At 38.0% G+C, this 16,507-nt stretch overlaps 2 non-coding genes across 2 annotated transcripts; one reads left to right on the top strand and one right to left on the bottom strand.

The window, feature by feature from the left end:
• The first annotated feature begins 4,528 nt into the window (after positions 1–4,528).
• Positions 4,529–4,602, top strand: TRNAN-GUU. Its single transcript has one exon. It is a non-coding gene; the product is annotated as a tRNA-Asn (tRNA).
• Positions 4,603–14,961: 10,359 nt separating this feature from the next.
• LOC118492860 lies at positions 14,962–15,067 on the bottom strand. The gene has a single exon (XR_004894861.1). It is a non-coding gene; the product is annotated as a small nucleolar RNA R71 (small nucleolar RNA).
• Between the last annotated feature and the right edge of the window lie 1,440 nt (positions 15,068–16,507).

The raw sequence follows: 16,507 nt of genomic DNA, 5'->3' as shown, positions 1-16,507 counted from the left end.
GTTTCTTGGATGGTTCTTCAGGTTACTTTCAAATTCCAATAGCACCTGAAGACCAAGAAAAGACAACTTTTACATGCCCCTACGGGACTTTTGCTTATCGACGCATGCCATTTGGCTATGTAATGCACCTGCAACATTCCAACGTTGCATGGTGGCCATTTTCCATGATATGATAGAGAAGACAATGGAAGTCTTCATGGACGACTTTTCTATCTTTGGAGATTCATACGATCAATGCCTCGATAACCTCGAACGAATGCTATCCCGATGTGAGGAAACTAACCTCGCCCTTAACTGGGAAAAATGCCATTTCATGGTAACGGAGGGAATAGTACTCGGACACAAAATCTCGAGCGAAGGAATGGAAGTTGATCGAGCAAAAGTAGACACTATTTCTCGATTACCTCCACCCTCCTCCGTTAGAGCAATCAGAAGTTTCCTAGGGCATGCCGAATTTTATAGAAGGTTTATCAAAGACTTTTCAAAAATTTCAAGACCTCTAACAAAATTACTTGAAAAAGATGCGCCTTTCATCTTTGACAAGGAATGCAATCAAGCGTTTCTGACCCTCAAGGAAATGCTAGTCAATGCACCTATCATGATAGCGCCCGATTAGAAACTACCTTTCGAAATCATGTGTGATGCAAGTGACTTTGCTGTTGGAGCAGTCTTGGGACAAAGAAGAGAAAAGCATTTCCACCCAATTTATTATGCTAGTAAAACACTTAATGATGCACAAGAAAATTACACCACCACTGAAAAAGAATTACTAGCTGTGGTATTTGCTTTTGATAAATTTCGTTCTTACCTTGTTCTTTCCAAAACTGTAGTCTATAAAGATCATGCAGCTATCCGCTACCTCTTCAAGAAACAAGACGCAAAACCACGTCCGATCAGGTGGATTCTACTCCTCCAAGAATTTGATATTGAAATCAAAGACAAAAGAGGAGCAGAAAACACTGCGGCAAATCATCTTTCACGCCTAGAAGACCCAGCTTTGGAGGCAACAAGGGACGAACAAGTCAACGAAAAATTCCCAACAGAGTCCCTGGAAATGGTGGAAAGTAGACAAGAACCATGGTATGCCGACTACGCTAACTACTTAGCTAGCGGCATAGTCACCAAAGGATGGCCACATCACCAAAGAAAGAAGTTCTTTGCTGATGTAAAGCATTACTTTTGGGAAGACCCTTATCTTTTCAAAATGTGTGCCGACCAACTCATCCGAAGGTGCGTACATGGCAGCGAAACACGAAGAATTCTCCGCCATTGTCATGAAGGTCCATATGGGGGACATCATGGCGCCGCTAGTACCGCACGAAAGATATTTGATTCAGGATTTTATTGGCCAACCATTTACAAAGATGCACAAAATCTTGTAAAGACATGTGATGCTTGCCAAAGATCAGGTAATATTTCTTCCAAAAATGAAATGCCTCAAAATGGCACTCGCGTTTGTGAAATTTTTGATGTGTGGGGACTCGATTTCATGGGACCCTTCCCACCGTCAAAAGGAAACAAATATATACTTGTGGCAGTCGATTACTTGTCTAAATGGGCCGAGGCCGAATCACTTCCAACAAACGATGGAAGAGTAGTGGTAAGATTTCTGAAAAAATTATTCTCTCGTTTTGGAACACCTAAAGCATTAATAAGTGATTGAGGTACCCATTTTTGCAATCACCAACTCGAAAAAATCTTAATAAGATACGGGGTCTATCACCAGGTCTCAACAGCATATCACCCTCAAACAAACGGACAAGCCGAAGTGACTAACAGAGGTTTAAAACGAATACTTGAAAAAACCGTAGGTTTAAATAAAAAGGAATGGGCTGATAAATTAGATGATGCTTTATGGGCCTTTCGAACTGCTTATAAAACCACTATAGGCACAACCCCATATAAGCTCGTCTATGGAAAAAGTTGTCATTTGCTAGTAGAAATAGCTCACAAAGCCTACTGGGCAATAAAAAATGTGAACCTAGATTTAGAAATTGCAGGTAAAAATCGATTCTGTCAAATAAATGAATTAGACGAACTAAGGAATTATGCATACTCTAACTCAGAAATTTATAAGGAAAGAATGAAAAGTTTACACGACAAATACATTAAACCTAATGAATTTCGAGTAGGAGACCAAGTTCTATTGTTTAATTCACGACTTCGATTATTTCCGGGTAAACTTAAATCTAGGTGGTCAGGACCTTTTTCCATCGCCCATATTTTTCCTCACGGTGCAGTAGAAATTAAATCTCGAAATGGAATTCCATTCAAAGTCAATGGCCAACGGCTGAAGCTCTATCGAGGATCCATTGAGGATGAGGAAGAAGAGATCTCGCTTCAAACGGTCAACGAATAAAAAGCATCCACATCATACCTGGTATGTTACGAACAAGTGAGTATACATCGAAACCGGTAAGTCTTCTAACCATGTTTCTGGAAAAAAAACGGGCACTCACACGAGCACAAAAAAAAATTCAAAACTTTGCTCGGCACGGGCCATGTCCGCTGGACACGGGGCCGTGTCTGCGCAACTGTCCGGATAAAACCCTCTTTTGACAACAGTTACATCATTCCACACGCCCCGTTTCCCCGAAAAAGCTCTGGTCCGAAGCGATTTTCTGCAGATTTTCGACATCTCTTCTCGTTCTAACAACATCAAGGTATGATTCTATCATCATTAATAGTTAGATTAGTTACTTGCATGTAGTTAAAACATCAAAAATTTGGGGAAAAATCTAGGGTTCTTGAAATTCATCCGGATCGAACCTCAAATTTTTGAAATAATCTGTTAGCATTAGTTTAGATTAGTATAATGGGAGTAAATACATTTGAATTGTTGATAGATTTGCCCGATTTCTCACAAAAACCTCAAACCCTTGTTTTTGAACCGAAAAAGATAAAATTGAAGGGGTAAATGGTTTGTTTTGGGAACTTTTATTTTTTGAAGAAACCTAGTTTAACTTCATATAATATCTCATTTTTTTCCCGTGATTTTGAAGCGAATCGCTCGATTCGTTCGACTCGATCGCTGAAAAGTGTTTCTAGCATTCAAATTTCGTTAATCGTTGAAGAAATCTGAAAAAATCGGCTATGATCTATGTAAGAAAATTTTGAATTTCATTTTTACGATCTGGGTTTTTTAATTGAGTAATTGTGTTTTACAAAAGAATGGAAAAAACATTTTTTTTATTTTCAGTCCATTGCGTTTTAGAAACAACACATTTTATTCTGGTTTTACTACATTGCGTTTTAGGTAAAACGCATTTTATGTATTTTTAGTCCATTACATTTCAGAAAAAAACACTTTCTTTTGTATTTTTTTCAATTGCGTTTTAGGAAAAACACATTTTTATGTGTTTTTTGGTCCAATGCGTTTTAGAAAAACACATTTTGAAGTGTTTTTAGTCCATTGCGTTTTAGGTAAAACACTTTTTTATGTGTTTTTAGTCCATTGCGTTTCAGAAAAAAAAGAAAACACTTTCATTTGTGTTTTTTTTGTCTATTGCGTTTTAGGAAAAACACATTTTTATGTGTTTTTTGGTCCATTGCGTTTTAGAAAAACACATTTTGAAGTGTTTTTAATCCATTGTGTTTTAGGTAAAACACATTTTTATGTGTTTTTAGTCTATTGTGTTTTAGAAAAAAATACTCTCTTTTGTGTTTTTAGTCTATTGCGTTTTAAAATGAACAATTTCTTTTGTGTTTTTAGTCCATTGCGTTTTAGAAAAAAATAATTCTTTTGTATTTTTTGTCCATTGCGTTTTAGAAAGAAAACTTTCTTTTTTGTTTTTAGTTTATTGCGTTTTAGAAGAAACACTTTCTTTTGTGCTTTTAGTCCATTGCGTTTTAGAAAAAATCATTCTTTTGTGTTTTTTGTTCATTGCGTTTTAGAAAGAAAATTTTCTTTTTTGTTTTTAGTTTATTGCGTTTTAGAAGGAACACATTCTTTTGTGTTTTCGTTCCATTGTGTTTTAGAAAAAAAAACACTATCTTTTATGTTTTTTGTCCATTGTATTTTAGAAAGAACATATGTTCTTAGTCTATTGCGCTTTAGAAAAAAATGATTTTTTTTGTGTTTTTTGTTCCGTTTTAGGCATCTGAGTTATCGAAAACTTTTTTTTTTCAAAAGTATAGCAAAGTGTGCTCGTTTTAAAGATAAAAAAACGCTCGTTTTTATGGTGCAATTTTTATAAAAAAAATAATGTCTTATGAAAAAAGTTATTAACGTTTTAAAAATGTGTAGAATTGGAAGAGAGAGAAACTATTGACTTGAATGAACTAGAATGCCCTCAAATTAACCCACGCGCCTTCTTCTTTTTGTTCAATCTCACTCATTTAATCTTAGTCTTTGATTAGTTAACAAATGATCAGGATTACGTCTTAGCCTTCCTATCTAAATAAACTTTCTAGTATATCTTGACCGTTAGTTTTATATACATTACAAAAAAGATAAAAAAAACTGTTATCATACTCATATAGATCACTGTCGCCTAGAAGAATGTCATTAATTCTCCAATAACAGCATGCTGGAATAGCTCAGTTGGTTAGAGCGTGTGGCTGTTAACCACAAGGTCGGAGGTTCAAGCCCTCGTTCTAGCGATTTTATTTTTCATTTTGTGTTTTAGCAGTCACTGAACTATATAAAAAGCACAAGACCCCCCTAACCTTTAATCATGCATGTTGAACTTAAAATATATACGCGTTCTGTACCCTAGTCCATTTTGAGTTTTAAATGCTGTAAACAATATAAATTAGTTCAGTTGTAATTTTATATTTTTTTTAAGTGTCCAAGACCATCTCTTGAGTATTAAATACTATACAGGTTGAATTGTGTTAAAGTTGAACACAATGCATGTATATAAAATTGTGCTTTAGTTAACACATATTTAAAATTGTGCAACCCGAAAACTACTGGTTTAGTTTATTTACCAAAACAAGATTTAATCTATGTTAGGATGAAACGAGCTCGCACACAAAAACACAAATAAACAGAAAAGATAATAAAGTGACACAAGAGATTTATGTGGTTCAATCGCGGTGTGCAACATACGTCCATGAGGGCATCTAGGGTTTTCGTATTACTGAGTGATAGAGATTACAAATACAAGAGATTTATATATAGACTAGAATTAGGATTAATCCCTGGCTAAACAAGAAACTAGATAAGTGGACCTAAACACTTAAAACCATTAGGGTTAGGGCTAGTGGAACCCTTTCCCTTCTTCCTGTCTAATACATGGCCAAGCCACTTTGGGCCAAGACAACATATCTCTAACAATCTCCCACTTGGTGTCTTGTGACCAAACTGTAACATATCTTGTGTACTTCTTTAAATGAAAATCAACCCCTGATCTTCAAATCTCCCTGGTTACCCCAATCTCCTCCACATTATTCCTGAAGACCAACTGAAACTATGTAAAACTTCAACTTATCTAGCACCAATACTTGGTAAACATATATGTTGGATTCTTAGCACTTGAGATGTTCTTCAAGTGATACCCCATCCCGATGTGCTTAGACTTCCCATGATACACGAGATTCTTGGCAAGTTTCACAACACTCTGATTGTCATAATACAATGAGTAATCAAGTTGTCGTTTACCTAACTCTTCAAGAAAAGTATTCAACCAAACTAGTTCTTTGCTTCCCTCAACAATATCCATGTACTCGGCTTCTGTTGTTGATAAAGCCACACTTTTCTGAAGTCTGTATATCCAACTCACTGGTGTTCCTCATACTTTAAAGACATACCATGTAGTGCTTTTAAATGTCTCTTTACATCCACCCAAATCAGCGTACGTATAAAAACTTAGAATGGCATCCTTCCCTCTGAAACATAACCCCCATATTATGTGTACCCTTCAAGTATTTGAGCACCCATTTAACAACTTCCTAATGTTCTCTTCCTGGATCTGTCATGAACCGACTAACAACCCAATTGACCTGAGCAATATCTGGTCAAGTGCAGACCATGGCATACATGAGACTATCGACCGCTAATGCATACGGAACCTTAGACATTTCTGATCTTTCTTCTTCAGATCTAGGAGACTGGTCCTTGGTAAGCTTCAAATAACTTCACAATGGTGTGATTCTAGGCTTGGTCTTTTCATCATTCATATTGAATCTCTCTAACACTTTCCCTATGTAGTTCTTTGATGATAGTGTTAGAGAACCATCCTTCTTGTTTCTAACGATGTTCATCCCAAGTATCTGTTTGGCTAGACCCCAATCCTTTATCTCAAATTATTTGGATATTTGCTTCTTTGCAATCAACATATCATCAACATAAAATAACATTATGATATAAAAGCTGTAGAATTTCTTCAAATAGCAGCAATGATCCATCTGGCATCTCTTGAATCCCGACCTCTCCATGAAGATATCAAACTTCATGTACCATTGTCTAGGTGCCTATTTAAGACCATACAAGATCTTTTTCAATTTGCAGCCCAATTTTCTTTCCCGACAACCTGAAACCCCTTAGGTTGTGCTATATAAATGTCTTCATCTGGGTTACCATGTAGAAATGCCGTTTTCACATCTAGCTGCTCTAGATGCAAACTTTCTGTAGCTACAAAACTTAGAACTATCTTGATGGTGGTCATCTTCACCACTAGAGAAGATCTCATCATAATCGACTTCCTTCTTTTCCTGAAATCCTTTGACCACTAAACAGGCTTTGTATCGTCTAGAGCCCTACTGTTCTTCCTTGACCCTGAAGACCTATTTATTCTGTAACGCTCCCTTGTCTAGAAGAAGCTTAACCAAGACCCATGTCTTGTTCTTTTCTAGAAGGCTCGTCTCATCCTTCATAGAACTCTCCCACTGGCGAGAATCTTTATCTTGACTGCTTCAGAGTAGCTTTCAGGTTCACATATTCTGTTAACAAAGTATAATTAACAAAAGGACCTTGACTAAACTTGTCAGGCGGTTTTGTAGCTTTGGTGGACCACCTAACTCATTTCTTAGTCTAGTCATGTTACTGTGTGGACTGTTCGTCTTCAGACTCTGAACCCCCACTATTAGAAACTTCCACTAACTCTTCATTTTCACCATATTTAAACTCAGGAACTGTGTCGACACTAGTATCAGTTTTAGGCTCGGTAACCGGTTCCAGAGCTAGTTTCTAGCTGTCAGTCTCAACCTCAGCATTCTATTTCTGAACCCTTGAGACTGAATCCTTTCTATGTTTGTACAATTCAGCCTTGTTGAATGTTGCATGCTTGCTTCATACTACCTTTCCGCTTTTAGAGTCCTAAATCCTGTAGCCCATTTTGTCTGACCCATAGCCAATGAAGATATACTTTGTGACACTTCGGATTTTCCTGAACAGCTCCATTGTCTGCTACTGTTATATAGTGTTATAATGAAAATCTGTGATTTATTTCTGTGCATTCTATGATTCTTATTGCGTTGTATGTATTATGTAATTTATAATGTGCTATATATATATGACTCGAAACCAACGGTTCCGACTCGAGATCACCCTGGTCTCGACTCGAGACCTGCTGACCTACAAACAAGTGGGCCGCTCACCCACATAATCTGGCCTAATCCTCCTTTAAGCCCAACCGAAACCCTTTAGGGGTGCACCACAGTTGAAGGGTATAAAACCCATAACCTAGCCGACAATTCCCTTTATGGGACAAGGCAATCATCACTCTCAAATCCCCAAACATTCCTTATCCTATCTCTCTCCACTCATCCTTTCTCTCCTAGAAAAACCCTAAAAACTCACAAGCCTCTCATTCCTTCTCTTGGACCTCGACGGCAGCAACATCAACACCGAAGAACACGGCCGGTGGACACCAATTTGGAACTTCATTCTTCACTACACTACACCTTTCTACCCACACTCAAACCAGTTAGTTGTTTCCTTGCAAGTAGATGTAAATGTATGATAAAGGTGCTTGTTTGATGGTAGTATGCATTTTGAATGTTTGAATGATGATGTATAGATTGATATAGTTACACCCTTTTGTGCCATAATAAAATGAATGATATACATGATTTAATAGATAGGGTGATGAACTAATGATATATATGTTGAATGTCTATTGAATGATAATCTTTGATGCTAATCGAGTAGTATGTGTAACACCCGTCTGGGTTAATCAAGATTATAATAATAAACTAGGCATTTTACGTGAAAATGCGTCCATTCAAAAACTTTTGAGAGTTAACATACTTACGTAATTAAAGTATTCAAAATATAGTGCTAAGTGTTTACATAATTCGCTTTTATCAAAATAAACAAGATTTAACGCGGAAGCTTCATTTAACGAGTGTTCAGTTCATGTTTGTCGCTTGATCTTCATCCATCCTAAGTTCCAACACACCTACATTGTAAATTTATCATAAACGTTAGTATATGAGACCTTAGAACCCGTCTAAACAGACCCGAAATCTCAAAACCATCAATTAAACAAAATCAAAGTTTTTATTAAAATTCGACCGTAGGCTACGGTTCTCATACCGTAGCTTATGGTTCCCCTTAATATTTCAACCAGAACTTCTGAACTGTAGGCTACGGTCCAGGACCGTAGCTTACAGTCTGCCTGCAGGTTTTGCTTGTTTTTCCGTTTTTAATACGAAAACCTTCATCCGTAATGAAAATGCGGATCTAAACATTTAAATTTCACGCAATGAAACCCGGTTGATAAACGAATAGTTCACAAATCCTTGTTTCGATTATTCGACTCGTTTGTTTTGTGACATATTTTCTTTCATCATTCAATTTCATTGATTTCTAAGCTTTGTTACCCATTCCCCGGGCTTGTCAACTATGGCGTATCATCACCATCACATGGTTTTACGCACGCACTAGAATTTCATGCTCGTTTTCTATAATTCGAGCAAACCACTTTATGAAAATCTTGCAAGCGATTTCTAGACATTTGACCCAATATCAAGGGTACATAAAAATCAATTTGGTGCATCCAATCTCTTGGCATATCACCTCCTATTGTTGACATATAATGTGACTTTCAAGTCTCTTCATACATTGTCGTTTTTGAAAACATATTTTTGACTCATTCCATTGTCAAGTGAAAACCTTCACTTTGATGACTACCAAGATTTATTCAAATTGACCCGTTTGATCTATCGAGTGAACTTCGTCACTTCAATTATACATCAAACACCCTTATCACACTATGATATCATTTACAAACATACTAAACATTCTTTGTAACTAAATAACCGAACTAATAGTTACATACTTACATAATTCATCAATATTGCTTTCTAACCATAATTACCCATTCCCAGGCTTGTCAACCTTAGCGTATCACTTCCATTCCTTGGCTTACGCTTTTATAACTCAAATTTAACGAGTGACATTTAAGTCACTTCGAACACTACCATTTCGACCATTGTTTGGCCCGTTTCTTTATCTAGTCAGTTACTTCACTTTATTTACATTCCAATTGTGACTAATTGAACAATATTATAAATAAACATATAAAAATAAATATTTTGACCCCTTACCAAACGCACACATATTTCCGCTAAATCAACATTTACATAAATTATGACTACATTTGTCTACATGAATATACAAAGTGACAAGTCGCGTACCTTTAAAGCGTTCCCTTCAAGCGTATGTCCGCTCCGACTTGTCCGCTTGAAGCCCGGTTTCCTTGCCTAAAGAGTTCAATTAATGACTTGTTTAGAACTCCTTTCATGTCATATTACGCATAGTTCACAACATCATTCAAATATGCATTTTGTTCCGAATTTCAACATTTAGCCTTTCTTTTAGGCATTTCAACGAACTCCTTAAGGGCATAATTTTACTAAATCAACAATCAAGTTTCATGACTAATTATTTAGCCAATTTTAAACATTTTTCTTAGTTCATATGTCAATTTTCACATCACATTCTGGATTTACTTCAAGTAATTCTATTACACTCGTTACATAATCAAATCCCTAGTGTTCTTCATCATTCTTAAAAACCCATTAAACACCTAAGTAGTGATTATGAGTTTTGTCAACATGAACACAATTTCAATAGTTTATTAACTAGGGTTTGTTTCTAATCATACATTCATTCTAATTTCACCCAAATAACTATCATTCAAGGTCAAATTTCGAATTTCAAGTGTTCATCAAGAACTTGAGATAGAACAAAATGGTGGAATTTGACATACCTTATGATCACTTCACTGAGTGATCACTAATTCATGCTTGGAATTTGATTTGGGACTGATTTGGCCCTTCAATTTGTCAATTTTTGAGCTAGTTAAGGTTTGATGTGGGGAGCCCCTGACTTCTCTGGATAGTTCGACCAGAACACACACTTAGAGTTTGTGTTTTGGTGTTGAGTGTTTTATTTAATACAAACTTGTTTCAAATTTTTCACCTTTAGTCCCTATACTTTACCAAGTTGCATTTATGGTGTTTTAATCAATTTCTTTATCACTACAAGACTTATAACTAAATAGGTTATTTATTCCTAGTTAGTTTATTTTGTTTATTACCAACATTAATTTTTTAATATAAAAATTTATGTTTTCGGGGTGTCACACCCTGTTACCTCAGGCCTTTTATAAGCTTTATTTCCTCCAAAGCCCTTATTCACTTTTTATTTAATATTAGGCTTATTTATTTAAATCCTAATATTTATCGGGTTTATTTTTACCACTTATGGTATTTTACCCGTTCATTTTCGGTTACTTTAATATAATTAATAAACCCGTTTTTGGGGTGTTACAGTGTGATGATTTAGTTGATGATATTTTGCCATGAAATGATTGTGCGTATGTTATCACAATCGGAATGATGTTGTTTTGATGAAACAGAGATAGTATGATAGTACTTAGGATGAATCTATTGATTGAATGTAAAAACCCTGACGACGAACTATTTGAAGATGCTATGAAATATTTGAAATTTGTTGTTTTGATCTGATTGTGGAATTGTACGGATATGGAAAACATGTTAAGAAAATCTGATTGGATCGTACAAAAGTTGGTGAAGGTTCTATAAAGATTCCCTCAGGGGTTGCGAGTCGAAACCGCATAATTGCGACTCGAGACCATTGATTGACAACTCGAAACCAGACAAACGCACAACAGGGGACTCGAGACCGGGCAGGTAGTGATTCGGAATCTCGTGGTTACGACTCGAGATCTCTTGTTCTCGAGTCGAGACCACATGGTTTTGACTGGACTGTTTTAATTAGTTATTGGGCTGTTATTTGATTGGGCCACACAGTAATTGCGAAGCTTTGGACTATATGTTAACTGTCCTTGTTTGCTGTTCATGTGTTAGGATAGGCCCAATATCGTGTATGCTAGTATGATATGCATGCTATGTGTTAGATACGTGTAGGATATACATGAATTATTTGTACCCAAACCTGACCTATATTGGTAAATATAATAGGACGTGGTTGACCAACTTACCTAATCAAGTAAACTGTCTGCCGAGCAAACCGAGGTGAGTTCACAACTTTTACTGAAAGCATGCGTTCTCGGTGGTTGGGAAACGGAACGAACAACGCTATCTCCTTGTGTGGGATACAAATAACGCTACCTCCTTGTGTGGGGTACAAACATCGCTACCTCCTTGTGTGGGGTACAAACATACTTTTCTCCCCTTGTGTGGGATGCTCAGTTAATTACTATTTATATTAGATGCAATAAGCAAGACTAAACGCAACTCTATCACGAAAGTCCCCACTCATGATACCGATTAGTCGCCGGGGTCGGGCGAACGAGTTATTAGTTGATAGCGCTATCTAGGTCTCACCAACCTCACACCGTGCCTGTAAAGGACGGGCGTGAACTAATAGACTCAGGCAAAACCCGTCAATGATGATAGACATTGACAATGCGGGGCAAACAAACAGAGGTCGCAGAGTATTCGGTGTAACACAGATTAGTAGCTTACATATGGGGTAGCTCCCCATGGCATGATATAAATGAGTAAATTAACTCCTTAAACAAGTTTTTGGAATTAAAATTGGACAAAATTGTGAACTCGCCAACTTTATGTTGACACCCTACTGCATGCTTTGCAGGTACACAGTGACTTTGGAGCTTGTAGCTTGGGGATGTGTAGCGGTCGTGTTAACCCGTGTGTTGGGTTCTTTATAATGAAGTATGAACTTATGTTAAACTATTTTACCTATGCTTCCGCTACTTACTTAAACTGTTGCTTTGAACTTAAGAACTTTAGGACTTAAACTTTGGTAGTCATTAATCGTATTGGTTTGATAAACTATATTACTTTGATTGGTTAATATGATTGGTGACTGGATCCTGGTCAGGCACTGATGTGCACAAAATGCAACATATAAATTACATCAATTGTGTCATAAACTAACCCTTTTTTAGTACTAATGTTGGAAAAAGTGTGTTTTTGTCTTCCTTTTGTATTTTCAGGATTAAATGAGCTTAAATAAACAAAAGAAGCAAAAAGACAGCTAAATCTAACATAAATACAAGAAAAGGAACAAACGTAGCATGCCCGACCTCCCGACAGCATCTTCCCAAGCAAAACAAGAAGACAGAAGACTGAACACGCCCCATGCTCAGTGAGCACGGGGGCGTGCCCAAGTGTCAGCAGAAAAGACAAAGTGGTAGAAGCTTCTATTGCCCACCACGGGGCCGTGCTCAGCGGACACGGGGCCGTGGTCAACTATAAGATTCGCGAAATCCAGGCAAATCTTGATAGTACAGATATGTTTCTGCACACGGGGTCGTGCTCAGCGGACACGGGGGCGTGGTCAACTAATGCAGAAAAAAATGCATTTAATGAAAATGCATTTAATGAAGAAAGAGAGTAGGATGGGCACAGTGCCGTGCCCAGTGGACACGGGGCCGTGCCCGAGCTTCTGTTCAGCCTATAAATAGGAGTGCTTGGAGCTCTTGCAACTCATCCCTTGGGACACCACCTCTCTCACACTTCACCCACCACCCACCACCATCACAACACCATCATTCACCACCATCATCCATTGTCCATCATAGCGTGTGAGTCATCTTGGGATCCAAGATTGATAGTAAGAGTTCTTGACAATCAAAGGCCATGTTTGCCTAAGTCTCTTACATCACTTGGTGAAGACAAGTGTTTAGTGTAATACTTTTTTTTAATCTTTTGCACTTTTTAATTGGTTTTGTATTAATGACTTTAATTACTAGTTTCTTATGTTGAAGGTGATTCTTTCTTATCGTTTGTCCGTGGTGTCTTGGCATTATTTTACTGTCTATATAAAATAAAAGATTTTCACCATTCATATCTCCACGGTCTATATGGAGGTATGTTGGCTACCCGGTCGGGGGTTAAGGGAACGGTTTGGTAAGAGTCTTGCCATTGTTCAATGTATAGATCCTGCAAAGGACCTGGGTCAAATTTAGTAGGACCTCCTTCAATGCCCAACGGTATTGGATGGCAGGGGTCCAAACTTTTTGACCCCCTCATAAGTTAAACTACTACTAAAACTTTAACCCGGCTACTTAGGACTGTATCCTTGCTGACTCAGACTACTTAGCCGAGGGTAACGTCGCCTTCAAAAGAGGGGCCTACCACATTATGCATTAATAACTTAATTAATTATCTTTCAATAATCCGACCCTTTAGGATTGTATCCTTGCTGACTCAAACTACTGAGTTGAGGGTAACATCACCTTCAAAAGAGGGGCCTACTACAATAACTAAGATAATCTCTTATATAAGTGCAGAAGTGCGAAAATAATTAAAGGTTACACTACACACGAGTCGGATCCAAGTGATTCATCTTGTCTATCTGTTTTTACTTTTATTTTTATTTTCAGCATTTTCGTTAGTTTTATTTTTCTAGTTTAGAAACCTTTTTCTAACTTTTGATTTGATTAGACGTTGAGAATAAACCGGTACTAAAAGCTCTTGTGTCCTTGGACGACCTCGGTATCTTACCAACACTATACTACGTCCACCATGGGTGCACTTGCCATATGTGTGTTTAATATTAGTAAATATTGTGTTTATAAATTTAAAACTTGGCTAAAAAGTGTAAAAAAGGCTTAAAATATACACCTAAAACATTTTACACCTTACGCACATCAAGTTTTTGGCGCCGTTGCCAGGGACACAAGGATTTTAAAAAAGTTAGGAATCAGCGGCCTAATCATTTTTTCTATTTTATTTTTATTTTTTTAAGGATTTTCTTAATTTTTCAGCTTCTGCAGAGCTCAGCACGGGCCGTGCCTGGTCAGACACGGGCCGTGCCCAGCAGTGTCACTGGCAATTTTTATTTTCCAAGTTACAGAGAGCTGAGCACGGGGCCGTGTTGGTGCAACACGGGGCCGTGTCCACTTTCCAGTAATAGGGATCCGGAAAACAATCGATGTATCTCCGACCACGGACCGTGTTCACTGAGCACGGGGCCGTGGGAACTTCCTGACCAACATTCTTTTCTGTTTTTATTGCAGGACTTGGAACCCAGGCACCACATCTGAACTTTCTATGTAGTGTATGAGCTCCAGTTCTAGTAGAGACATAAAAGAACCTCTAGAAGAACCCGAACGCTTTCTCAGAAAAAGACTTAAAGCTAAAAACCAAGAGAAGGTTTCGGGGGACCCACTTCCAATGGCGGACCAACGTACCCTCATGGATTACCTACGACCCACCGTGGGTAATCTCGGCGCCGCTATCAATGCACCGAATGTTGAAGCTAACAACTTCGAACTTCGGCCACATTTGATACAAATGCTTCAAAACTCCGCAACCTTCCATGGGCTTGCGGACGAGGATCCCCATTTACATATTACCAATTTCTTAGAAATATGTGATACCTTTCGGATCAATGGAGCATCAAATGACGCCATCCGCCTTCGAATGTTTCCATTTTCACTAAAATACCTAGCAAAAGCTTGGCTCAATGCCCTCCCAGTTGGTTCGGTAAACACCTAGGATGAATTAGCCCAAAAGTTTCTATATAAGTATTTCCCTCCCGCTAAAACGGCTAAAATAATGACTGAAATTAATACATATTCACAAGAGGATGGGGAATCCTTATATGAAACTTGGGAAGGTTCAAAGAGCTATTGCAAAAGTGTCCTCATCCCGGTCTTGCGGTATGGCAACAAGTATCCACTTTCTACAATGGGTTGTTGCCACACACAAGACAAACACTTGACTCTAGCTCCGGGGGACTTTTAGGTAATCGCCGCCCACATGAAATATACAATTAAATTGAGGAAATTGCTCAAACCAATTTTCAGTGGCACACTCCCCGAGGCAATAAATCTATTGCCCCGGGCGCCCATAAGGTTGATGAAAGCACTTCTTTACAAGCCCAAATCGAGGCCCTTTCTTCAAAAATAAAAAGTTAGAAATGACAAAAACGGTCTCTGTTATGGCTTGTGAAGGGTGTGGTGGGCCACATGAAAGTTGAAGTTGTATGAAAGAAACAGATGAACAACCAGAGTCGGTAAACTACATTGATAATAGACCTAGGCCGTCGGGTCCTCCAACGGGTACCTACAACCAAGGATGGTGTAACCACCCAAACCTTGGTTGGAGAGAACCCGACAATAGTAGCAACCAACAAAACCTAAACCAACGAACAAACTTTCAACAACCAAGAAATGAGTCACAAAATTTCCCTCAACAACAGGGTGGACGAGAAAGGCTTGAAGATACTGTATTTCGCCTCATCTCCGTCACTGAAAAGAAAAACTCAGATCGATTTCAACAATTGGAATTGAATTTTAGAAATCAACAAGCTAGTATACAAAACATTGAAAAACAAATAAATCAATTAGCTCAAAATTTCTCCGAGAGACCACAAGGCGCGTTACCAAGTAATACCGAAACAAACCCAAAAGCACAAGTCCATCTCATAACATTAAGAAACCGTACCGTGGGTTCCGAAGAAGCTCCACCACCGCCAACTGAGGGAAGCACAACACCGCCCCAACAAGAGAAGGCTTCTCCTCTAATTCAAGAGCCTACCAAGGCTCCTCCGGTTCCATACCCCGGTAGGTTAATTCGTCAAAAGACCAATGAGCAATTCGCAAAATTCGAAAATCTACTAAAACAATTGCATGTTAATATTCCTTTTATCAAAGTCCTAACTCAAATGCCTAAATACTCAAAATTCATGAGGGACTTCCTCACTCATAAAAGGAAAATTGAATCATTGCAATTAGTTAACTTAGGCGAAGAATGCTCCACCCTCGTACTCAACAAACTCCCACAAAAGAAGATTGATCCTGGAAGCTTCACAATTCCTTGCTCGATCGGGGAATCCCCCGTTCGTAATGCACTAGCCGACCTTGGGGCTAGCATTAACCTCATGCCTGCATCAATGTTCAAATGATTCGGCCTAGGAAAAACAAGCCCTACCAAGATGAGTATACAACTGGCCGACAGATCCATCATATACCCACAAGGTGTCGCTAAAAATCTATTGGTCAAAGTCGACAATTTCGTCTACTCGGCCGACTTTGTCATACTAGATAAGGAAGAGGACACCAAAGTCCCCCTCATACTAGGGAGGCCATTTCTA

Source organism: Helianthus annuus, chromosome 5, assembly GCF_002127325.2.
Source record: "Helianthus annuus cultivar XRQ/B chromosome 5, HanXRQr2.0-SUNRISE, whole genome shotgun sequence".
Classification (NCBI taxonomy): Eukaryota; Viridiplantae; Streptophyta; class Magnoliopsida; order Asterales; family Asteraceae; genus Helianthus; species Helianthus annuus.
Note: the sequence above shows the minus strand (reverse complement) of the source record. Positions and strands in the feature narration are given on the sequence as shown.